Source organism: Uranotaenia lowii, chromosome 2 (assembly GCF_029784155.1).
Source record: "Uranotaenia lowii strain MFRU-FL chromosome 2, ASM2978415v1, whole genome shotgun sequence".
NCBI lineage: Eukaryota > Metazoa > Arthropoda > Insecta > Diptera > Culicidae > Uranotaenia > Uranotaenia lowii.
In genome coordinates this window covers 57,482,792-57,495,268 of record NC_073692.1, presented here as the reverse complement: position 1 = coordinate 57,495,268, position 12,477 = coordinate 57,482,792, and positions in this window count along the sequence as shown.

Sequence of the window (12,477 nt, the reverse complement as noted above, 5' to 3'; positions counted from 1 at the left end):
CGGGATTTTCGAAAATGTAGCAGGAGGAGATAACAGAAGAAAAATTCGATATTTGTTCCGGCTTGAATAGGAATTATCATCTGAAGTTAAGATTTAAAAACCGTTTTAAATTTGGAATTCCGATTTTAAACTCAGATTCAAAAGGAAGGATTATGATTCGGAAATAAGATTTAAAATTCAGATTATGATTCAGAGAAGTTTAATTTTATAATCAATATTAAGAAATCAAAGTGAAAATTATTATTAAAGATTCTAATTGCAGGAGATCGCAGTTTCGTAATGATGATTCTTGGTTTAAAATTTAAATATTTATTTCAATCAGAGTCAGTTTGAAAAAAACAATTTAAAATGGTCTAGATTTAAAAATTGAAACAAAAAGTTATTCTTTCAAATTCGATAAATTAATTTATCGAATTTTAAATAAAAGTTGAAAAAATTGAAGATTTAATTGAAAAGTATTTAACCTTTTTTTTTTTTTTTTTCAAAAAACTCGAAACTGAAATTTTAATGATTCGTTTAAAACTCTGTTGTTGTTTAGTAAAACTTTTGAGTTTTTAACTTATTCTAAAGTCGAGGTACGGTTTTTGCATGTCAAGCTAAGGTTATTTGAATTGCAAATCTAAATTCACAATAAGAGTTAAGTTTCAATTCGTGAACTTCATAGAATGTCATAAAATGAAATGTCTCAAGGGTGATTTAAGATACAATTCAGCCTGGTGCGAGTCAAATTTCTGTCTTATTTGTAAGCAATCATTTTTAAACACCTTTCAAAATCAAGTTATTTATCGGTACTACGTTGAAAATTTAAATTGGAAAAAATCTCCATTGGAGGGGTGGGGGATTAAAACCATTAAACTCCCTCCCATTTGCACGGCCATGGAATCAGGTGATAATTTCCAAGATAATCGAAGAAAATGCAATCGATTTCCGAATTATTTTTTCTTCCTGTTACCTCACTAGGATAAACAGAATTTGGACTAGGGACGAAACACTTTAGCATCTCCAGTTTTTCCGTTTTTCCGTTTTTCCACAGGAATGGATAAAAGCGGGAAAAACAAATCCACCTAACTGGCTACTGCTCCTGCCCAAATGATCGATGTCTGTTTTCCCCCATTTTTTTTCCTAGCTTCTTTTCCTCCTTTTTTCAATGCTGCTGTGAGGGGTTGGTCCGGGGCAAGGAAAAAAGGGGTTCCAATTTTCCAGTTTCAATTTAACGGATCCCGTTGATTGGGTTCGGCTAGCTAGCTCTTCGTGTTAGAGTCTTCTCTATACTTGTGTGGGAGTATAGAAAGGGACACAATTTTTCGGGTGCCAGAAGCCATCTTTTGCCACAATGCTTATTTTAATTGAATCTAAATGATTTATCGCCGTTCGATCGACGGTGTTTATCTTATTAGATAAGAGAGAGAAAGAGCATATTTGGGAAGAGGGGTGCAAATTGGCAAGTAAAATTGCGAAGGAGGTGCCTTCCCCGTTTTTTTTTCGTTTCTGAGTTCAAGCTGGGCATGATTATGAAAGCTTTAATTTCTTTTAAGTGTGGTGGCTGGGAAAAGCTAATGGGGTGGAAAGTTTAAGCCGTTCTTCATTAGAATTATTGATTTTTGTTTCAACTTGGGAAGTTGTTATGGATTTTTTAAAGCCGCCAAGCTACTTCTGGATTAAGTACGTACTTTTGTTATTTTAGACAAAAAATCTCAGATCATTTTGTTTTATTTTATGCACTGAAAACCATGTGTAATATGTTTAATTTATAATTGTTTCGCGCAAGTTTTATTCAAATATTATAATCTAGAAAAAAAAAACAAATTATTGGAGAACAAAATATTTTATTTATAATTTTGTAAAAAATTATAAATTTGTTCTCAAATTGATTTTTTTTATTAGTTAGTTAGTTTAGCGGCTATATGTCTGATGAACAATTTAAGCAAAGCTGTGAACTAAGATTCAATACTGAATAAAAGTTCTTACTTATTATAGGTTTCAAAAATCGGGTGGTAAGATTTTTTGAAAGTATAGTGTTTAATTTTGAAAACTAAATTTTCACAATAAAATTTATGACATTTGAGCGATGCTTCTTAGTGTATCACGCTAGCGGAAAGTGAAAATCAAGATATCTCGTAGATGATCCGCAATGTGTTGAGACAAAGATGTAAGTATCTTTTTCGTGGTGGATTTTTTAAAACAAATTTAAGGAAAAAAAAGTTGGCATCTCTAAAAATTTGCCACATTATATAGCAATTTCATTCTATCTGAGGGTCTGGAACAATTTTAATGTAGATTTGCGAATCAAATATACGAGCAAAATTTCCAAGTTTTCGCTTATAATTTTCCTGAGAACTTGATATTCTACGTGTTTGAGCTTGGATGTATTTAAATTTCTTCAAAGGTTAATAATTACTTCAAAATTTTTGATCAAAATTATTTTAAATAATAACATTTTGTCATAAAAGATTTATAGAAATGAAATTTTGAAAATTTGTCTTGAATTGGCCTTAAAACTGCCACATTAGCAAATAAACATTCAATTCATTTCTATCGCAAAAATGATATAGATATTACTTTGGTGAAGAAAGTCATAATTCAATCACCCTACAATACATTGTTGCTCCCTGGAAAACCCATACAATTGATTTTCTAGCTTGATCTTTATAGATTCGATAAATGTGACGAGGCTCTACGTAGTAGCAAATAGTTCATTTAGAGTTCGAAAATCCGATTTAATACACTTGACAGTGGATTGTAGCCTTTCTTACAGCCTGTATCTTATATCTGGATACATGTGTATTTCAAAAAAATATAAACGATTATCAATGCTGAATCATTTAATTATAATAAAAGAACTTTGAATTAATAAATTCTTACAGTTTTATTAATTTAGTCAATTTTATGAAGTTAATCGAATTTTGAGTTAGGCTGACTCATTCCAAATTATAAAATTCGGAAAATTGGCCATTTTAATCAATTCTGTGCATTCTGTTGATTTTTAATTTTGAAAATATTAAACATTTTGTCATTTTTTTCAAATGTGGAATGTTATTCATTTTGCAATTTTCAAATTTCTTCAATATGGAAATTTTTAGCATAATGAAAAACTTAAAAAATTTTATTTAATCTGGCCATTTTTGTTATTTTTTTTTTAATTTTTGTAATTTTTGTAATTTTTGAAATTTTTGCAATTTTTGTAGTTTTTTAATTTTTGTTTTTTTTTGTAATTTTTGTAATTTTTGTAATTTTTTTCATTTTTGTCATTTTTGTCATTTTTGTCATTTTTGTATTTTTTTTCATTTTTGTTATTTTTGTCATTTTTGTCATTTTTGTCATTTTTGTCATTTTTGTCATTTTTGTCATTTTTGTCATTTTTGTCATTTTTGTCATTTTTGTCATTTTTGTCATTTTTGTCATTTTTGTCATTTTTGTCATTTTTGTCATTTTTGTCATTTTTGTCATTTTTGTCATTTTTGTCATTTTTGTCATTTTTGTCATTTTTGTCATTTTTGTCATTTTTGTCATTTTTGTCATTTTTGTCATTTTTGTCATTTCTGTCATTTTTGTCATTTTTGTCATTTTTGTCATTTTTGTCATTTTTGCCATTTTTGTCATTTTTGTCATTTTTGTCATTTTTGTCATTTTTGTCATTTTTGTCATTTTTGTCATTTTTGTCATTTTTGTCATTTTTGTCATTTTTGTCATTTTTGTCATTTTTGTCATTTTTGTAATTTTTGTAATTTTTGTTATTTTTGTCATTTTTGTCATTATTGTCATTTTTGTCGTTTTTGTCATTTTTGTCATTTTTGTCATTTTTGTCATTTTTGTCTTATGCTAATTTTTACTGCAAAACGTTTTGACTTAAAGTTCGTTTTTTCAATTCCTAAAAAAATCGTAATATTTTCAGAAATGGTGAACATTGGCAACAGAAACGTTATAACATTTTTCACAGAATTCAAAATTACTTGAGGTCTTCGAGAAGGTTAATCATTGAATATAAACTTTTTTTTCAAATTACCAAAACAGTTTACAAATTTATAAAATGAATGTTAACCTTTTTTAAAAAGTTTCTTCAAGACAAGAAATAAAAAATGATTTGCGGAATTGGCTACCTTATAATCTACAAGATTATTTAGCATTTTAATTCTTTCAACCTAGAATAAGAAAATGTGCATTTTGTTGCCTTGTTTTAAACTTTGTTACCTTGTTTAATTGATAAGTAAATTTCGCCGAAATAAGATCTTACTCCTACAAGTTGCCTCCTCGTTTGATTGATAGCAATTCATGACCATACAAGAGAGAGCACCGAAAGATGATTGACTGATCTTAATTGGATTGGAAATTTCGACCCACAACAGCTGCTGTTGCTGTTGTTGATGTTGTTGTTGCCGCACCGAATCATCCCCCCTTACCACGAGTTGTTAGTTTGTTCGAATAAATTAAGAAGCAAGAGCCATTTCGACTTCACTTCCCAAGAAAGGGGGTCAACTCTACACTTTTACAAACAATGATTTGTAAGTCTAAAAATTTTTCCAATCAAACTTTGACTTCCTTCCCATTTCCTTTCCGCAATTACGGCTTGACATAAAGAGGTTCTTAATTTCGAATTTATCGACACCGAGTGTTGAGAAGGCAGGCTGGCTGTTCGAGGCTAGGGGTCGGCCAGCTCCCACATTGTTGAGAATTGCCCGGACCAAATGGCAAACAAGCCGAGTGAGGGTACGGCCCAAGAAAAGCGAAAAACTTATATTGCCAATTTGAATTGGATTATTCATGCCCGCTCGTCGTGTACTCATGTACAAATCGACTTGAACCACTCAAGTGCCTCAATCTTCCCCTTTTTTGCTGCTGCTGTTGCCCCTTCCCAATTCGAAATGGCAAAATAAAACCGAAGCTAGGCAACTCAATCCAATTCAGCCAAAGGTTCCAGATAGAAGAACGCTGTTGGGTAGATCGATTGTCATGCCGTCATAACACAGTTCCGTAACTTCTTTCTCTGCGTCGTCGACGCTTTTGGGCTCGTCTTACCCAATTTTTCAACAGCTTAAACCTATACCGACTGTTGTTGTTATTCTCGTTGTCGATAATGCCGATGTTGTTATCCCTCTCTATTGCCATACATAAGAACGGGTTGCAATAACACACAAAACCTAACAACCGATAGCACTCTTGAATTCGCCCGTTGAGTGCTGGCTGTTATCGTCATTGACGATATAATTTCCGGTAATATGAGCATAATTTCCATCTAGACTTGCCCCGCTATCCATACCCCGTACAGTCATTCGGAAACAGGAGTTTTTCGGGCGCGTATTTGAAACGGAAATCGAAAGCGTCTAGCTAGTGGTGAGGTTAGCGGCAATTCCAAACACTCATATGCTTCCGGTTTGTGTCGGAAGGCTTCGGGAAGAAGTAGATACAGCCCTTATTTCCAACGGACCAACGATCGTGACCTTTCTTTTATGAAATTACTTCCGTATAAAACTATGAAAATAGTTATCCTAGAAAATTATATAATTTGAGAAAAAAAAATATAAAACCCCCCTTGTGAACGGTGGAGGGGGGGATTCCTCCCTTCCCCCCTCCTCATGAGGGTCCATGGAAAGGAAGCGAAGCGGAGCTATTCTACACTACAAATTTTAATTCTGGTTTCCTCCCAAGCAGCCAAAAGTCACATATTTACTTGAATGAAGGCATTGAAAGTAACATATTGATTGACTAAGAGAATCAACTGTCCAATTCCTTTTAATGAACTTTATATACTCATAAATGAACTTGAAAGTTGCAAAAGTGATTTATACGTACGTTGAATGTGACTCGTTTTGCCCAATATCCATGAGTGAACTACATGTACTCATTAACGAACCTGAAACTTGCAAAAGTAAACGTACGTTGTATGGGACTTAAGTCACATAAAGGGCAAAAAAGTGCTCAAAACAGGATTTGGTAAATCACATAAAGGGCACAAAAGTGCTCAGAATGGGATTTGGTAAGTCACAAAAAGTGCATTGAGGTGCTTTCCAAATCAAATCACCACTTCGAGTTTTGGTTTCAGTTAGCATTTTTATAAAGGAGAACATCCTGTAGTGAAAAAAAAAATATTTTAAACTAAAAACTAAAGCTATCCTAAAATTAAACTAATTGTAGAGAGAGCGAATCTCTGCGATGGAAGACTGCATCGATTTGCCTCTGAAGTTGGAGATGATTTTGTTGGCCATCTCTTCGATAGATTCAATGCCTGCAATCCGATGAAGATCTTCGGTGCTGTGCCAAGGTGGAAGCCGCAAAATCATTTTCAGAACCTTGTTCTGAACCCTCTGGATGGCTTTCTTCCTCGTCGCGCAGCAGCTAGACCAAATCGGAACTGCATACATTATCGCTGGTCGGAAGACTTGCTTATAAATAAGCATCTTATTTCGCAGACACAACTTCGATTTCCTGTTGATGAGAGAATAAAGAGATTTAGTGTATTTATTACATTTAGATTGAATATCTTCAATGTGATTCTTAAAAGAAAGATTCCGATCAAGTGTGAGTGCCAAGTACTTCACGTGATCAGACCATTCTAAAGAAACCCCATTAAAAGTTATGGAATGATTTTCATTAGGTTTTAAAAATTTAGCTCTTGGCTTATGGGGAAATAAAATAAGTTGAGTTTTGGAAGCGTTAGGAGAAATTTTCCACATTTTCAAGTAATTCAAAAAGGAATTTAAATTTTGTTGCAATCTACTGCGTACCACCCGTAAATTTCGACCTTTGGCTGAAAGCAAAGTATCGTCAGCAAATAATCTTCTACCTTTTCCTTCTGGGACATCAGGAAGATCAGAAGTAAAAATATTGTATAAAATAGGCCCAAGTATACTACCCTGAGGGACACCAGCTCTAATGGGTATCCTTTCAGAGCATGAATTTTGATAGCTTACTTGCAAAGTTCGGCTAGTCAAATAATTTTGAATAATTTTGGTGAGATATACAGGAAAATCAAATCGAGCTAATTTAGCTACTAAACCTTTGGGCCAAACATTGTCAAAAGCTTTTTCAATATCAAGAAGAGCAACACCAGTTGAATAACCCTCAGATTTGCTAGCGTTAATCATATTAGTTACACTCAAAAGTTGATGTGTAGTAGAATGTCCATGACGAAAACCAAATTGTTCATCAGGGAAAATAGAATTCTGATTAATGTGAATCATCATTCTATTCAAAATAGCTCTCTCAAATAATTTACTTAAAGAAGGAAGCAAACTAATTGGTCGATAACTTGAAGGCTCTGAAGCACTTTTTCCAGGTTTCAAAATTGGAGTTACTTTGGCATTTTTCCATTTATTGGGAAAATAAGCCAAGTGAAAACATTTATTGAAGATTTGAACTAAAAAATTTAAAGTGCTTTCAGGCAACTTTTTAATAAGAATATAGAAAATCCCATCTTCCCCCGGGGCTTTCATATTTTTAAATTTTTTGAAAATCAATTTAAGTTCATCAATATTTGTCTCACAAGAACTTTCAAACACAATTTGCTTAGAAAGAATATCATCAAATTCTAGGGAAATTTGAGCATCAATTGGACTTACAACGTTTAAATTAAAATCATGAGCAGACTCAAACTGTTGGGCTAATTTTTGAGCTTTTTCTGAATTAGTTAAAAGAAGTTTATCCCCATCTTTCAAAGTAGGAATTGGCTTCTGGGGCTTTTTTAGAATTTAAGTTAATTTCCAAAATGGCTTTGAGTAGGGTTTTATGTCCTCTACTGCTTAAGCAAAATTTTCATTACGAATGAAATTTAAACGACGTTTGATCTCTTTTTGAAGGTCGCAATAAATTAATTTCAAATAAGGATCCCTAGTTCGTTGAAATTGGCGTCGACGAATGTTTTTCAGTCGTATCAAAAACTGAAGATCATCATCAATTAAAGGTTGATTAAATTTATGTTTAACTTTAGGTATTGAAGCGGCTCTAGCATTGACTATTGAAGTTGTCAAATTTTCTACAGCCAAATCAATATCTTCAATTGAATTCAGTGGAACGTTTACATCTAAATTACGTTCAATAAAGTTCATATATCGCTCCCAGTTAGCCTTTTGAAAATTAAAAGTTGATTTTAAAGGGTTTTCAATGGGACTTTGGGATAAAGAAAAAGTTACTGGAAGGTGGTCTGAATCGAGGTCCGCATGAGTAACTAATTGACTACAATGCTCGCCTAAATCCGTTAGAACCAAATCAATTGTGGAGGGATTTCTAATTGAAGAAAAACAAGTATGCCCATTAGGATATTCAACAGTATAATAACCTGCAGAGCAGTCATTAAACAAAATATTCCCATTTGAATTTGATGAAATATTATTCCAAGATCGGTGTTTTGCATTAACCCTCATCCGCATTAGGGTGTCATTTTGACACCATTGCAAGTTTGAAGGCTTGTAACTTTTTTCAGAAGCTTCAAAATACAAAAATTTCTTCGGGGACCCTAAATGAATTCAAAAGTTCTTCAATATTGCATCTTTACTTTTTTTATGGACGAACCCTGGAAGCCTGGACAAAAAAACTCCCTTTTCCGACTTTTGGTGTCATTTTGACACCACAAAAGTAAAATCTATTTAAGTCGTTTGAATTATTATGAACTTCATATAAAACTTATATCAATAGAAACCTTGTAATGTCAGTAAAATATGTTTAGAACATTATATACAGCTAAAGTTACAAGTTTTCTCGTTATTCAGCATGAAAGAAAAAAAATCTGAAAAAAACATGCCTCACGAAAACTGCTGTAGTTCATATGTTACACGTCCAAAAAAATATTTGCCTTATGCATATGAAAGCTGAAGTTAATGCCTACATCATGAAGACAAGGAATATTTTTTTAAATTTTTTTTAATGAAATGGTCACAAAAAGTTCAAAAAAGTGGTCTAAAAAACCTACTTTTCATTCGATTGCTAGTAAATACTGTTTGAGCGATGGTAGAGTTTTGAAAAAAATATGACTACAAAATGTATTAAAATTCCAACATTTTGCTGTCTTTAGATTTTTGATGCAACAAAAATTGAGTTTACTGGAATTTTTCAAAGTTCACTACTTTGCGCAATTTTTTTACAAATTGAAATTTCATCTGTTTTTGTGGTCCACCGTCAGGTTGTACCCGGATTATCAGTGCTTTTACTTTGTTTGGACCAACCAAGAGTATATTCATTGGAAAGCACATTTAATCTCCATTCTAGTGAGGTGCTACAATTCACGCTGTGAGATTTCACAAAAATATGAAAATTATAAACATAAAATCATTCCTGAATTTCTAGAACTACAAGCACCTCGTCCAGCAAAACGTGTTTGTTTGCTCTCCGAGTAGGTACGGTGGGTGGTGATTCGGGCAGAGAGCGAAGCCGACAGACGAAATAATGATGCGTGTCGTGACTAGCAAACGTGAACTACTATCAATAGAAAATTTCCAACCAAAAAACGTACGACACGCATCATTATTCACCAATCACCACCCACCGTACCTACTCGGAGAGCAAACAAACACGTTTTGCTGGACGAGGTGCTTGTAGTTCTAGAAATTCAGGAATGATTTTATGTTTATAATTTTCATATTTTTGTGAAATCTCACAGCGTGAATTGTAGCACCTCACTAGAATGGAGATTAAATGTGCTTTCCAATGAATATACTCTTGGTTGGTCCAAACAAAGTAAAAGCACTGATAATCCGGGTACAACCTGACGGTGGACCACAAAAACAGATGAAATTTCAATTTGTAAAAAAATCGCGCAAAGTAGTGAACTTTGAAAAATTCCAGTAAACTCAATTTTTGTTGCATCAAAAATCTAAAGACAGCAAAATGTTGGAATTTTAATACATTTTGTAGTCATATTTTTTTCAAAACTCTACCATCGCTCAAACAGTATTTACTAGCAATCGAATGAAAAGTAGGTTTTTTAGACCACTTTTTTGAACTTTTTGTGACCATTTCATTAAAAAAAATTTAAAAAAAATATTTCTTGTCTTCATGATGTAGGCATTAACTTCAGCTTTCATATGCATAAGGTAAATATTTTTTTGGACGTGTAACATATGAACTACAGCAGTTTTCGTGAGGCATGTTTTTTTCGAATTTTTTTTCTTTCATGCTGAATAACGAGAAAACTAGTAACTTTAGCTATATATAATGTTCTAAACATATTTTACTGACATTACAAGGTTTCTTTTGATGTATGTTTTGTTTAAATCGGTCGAACACGCCAAAAGTTATGACGATTTGAGCTTTTGGTGTCAAATTGACACCACAAGTGCTGATTAGGGTAATGAAATCTAATGCGGATGAGGGTTAAAGTCACCAATAATAAAAAATTTAGATTTATTTCTGGTGAGTTTTTGTAAATCTCCCTTCAAAAAAATTTTCTGTTCACCGCTACATTGAAAAGGCAAATATGCGGCAACAATTATAATTTTCCCCATAGAAGTTTCTAATTCAATTCCAATTGTTTCTAAGACTTTTGTATTGAAAGAAGGAAGAAGTCTAAATTTGAGACGACTATTGATGACAATAGCTACACCCCCACCTTGTCGATCAAGTCGATCATTTCGTAAAATTTTAAAGAAAGCATTGCTTTTCAAGTTATTGTCTGGCTTTAAAAAAGTTTCAGTGATGGCAGCAATATGTATGTTTTGAGTTTTTAAAAATAAAAAGAACTCGTCTTGGTAAGCCAGCAAAGATCTAGCGTTCCAATTCATAATATTTAAACATCTACTTGGATCCATGAGGGAATCGTAAAGTCATAATAATTTTGTTAGCATAATTAAAAGAAGTTTGGAAAGCTTCAAACATTGAATTTGCTTTCAACATAAGTTGCATCATTTCCATTAAATTTTGATGCAAAAATTTTAATTTTTCCTCAGTAATCTCACCCAAATCAACAAAATTGTTAGAATCAGAAGAGGAAGGAGAAGAAAAAGTATTTGAATTTCGGGGATTTTCCCAAGCCTTCGCATGAACGTTGAGACTTGGTTTTTTCCCATTTTTATTAGTTAAACCTGAAGAGGGCAACCCATTTTCAACCACCTCTGAGAACGATAAACAACGAGTCTGTGGCGCAGAATCAGCCCAGTTAACATTAAAATCACTTCGGGTATTACCCAGCCGTGATTCCAATGTAGGTCGAGGCTGACTGCGAACAGGCAGGTTGTTTGCCGGTCTGACGTGTGTAGACGAAAAAGAGGAAGGAGGAGAAGAAACTTTTCTGGAAACTTTGGGGTTTTTCCTAGAAGCAACAATTTTTGCCCTAACGGGACAATCTAGAGAATTCGAGGAATGATTACCTGCGCAATTCGCTTACTTAAAAAATTCTGTTTTTGGCTTATCACCACCAAAAAGGCATTTAGATTTTTCATGATCGAATGAGCCGCAAAACATGCATCTGGCATTCATTCTACAATTTTTAGTGCCATGACAAAAAGCTTGACAACGACGACATTGCGTAATATTTTGTAAAAAATTGGTATGGGATTTACGAAAAGGTTCAAATTTTACTCGACAATGAAACATAAGACGAGCCTTTTCCAAAATTTTCAAATTATTAACCTGATCCTTTTTAAAATGGATCAAATAAAGTTCAGGAGCAAAACCAACACTACTGGTATTATTCGTGTTGGTTCTTTTCCTCATTTGAATTACTTGAATTGGAGAAAAACCTAACAAAGAATTTAATTCATTTGTGATCTCATCCGGTGTCTGATCGCCGGTGAGACCACGAAGTACAACTTTAAAAGGACGATCACCTCTAGTGTCGTACGTAAAAAATTGGTGTTTTTTATTATTCAAATAATTTAAAATTTTTTGAAAATCATTAAAAGATTCCGCCAATATACGAGCAGTTCCCCTTCGACCGATCTGAAAAGAAATCTTCACATCCTTAACGGAAGTGACGATTTCTTTTCGAAAGGCATTGAAGTCAGGAATCGTGACCGTAATTGGTGGAATCTTTTCGTTTTTAAGAGTATAAGAAGAAGAAGAAGGTTTCTTAGTACTCTTATCAGAATTAAATATGAATATTTCCTCATCACCGATGTTATGAAGGACATCGAATGAATTGGAAATTTCAACTTTTTTGGCAGATGGCCCTGGATTAGGTTCAGCAATCCGTTTTCTTCCGGCCCTTGAGCCGGTCGAAGACTTTCCCATGCTGGAAAGAAAAGAGAAAATATGAATAAAAGAAAATGAAAATAATTTTAGCTCTGAAAAGTGCTGATTGAAATACAGGTAAGGAAAAAATAAATAATGTAAAATGTTCCTGCAGGTACAAAGCAACGATACGATGCTCCGGCGTACGTGTTGACGGCTCAACGGTACAGATGGAAGTGACACGCTTAGGATGAGTTCCTAATTTCTGAGTTGTTAATCCTTAGTACAGTAAATGAGGACATACATTTTAAATAAAAACGGATTGGTTGTTAATCACCCGTGGAATAAATCATGATTTGAAGTCAAATTTCGTTGTCTGACGCC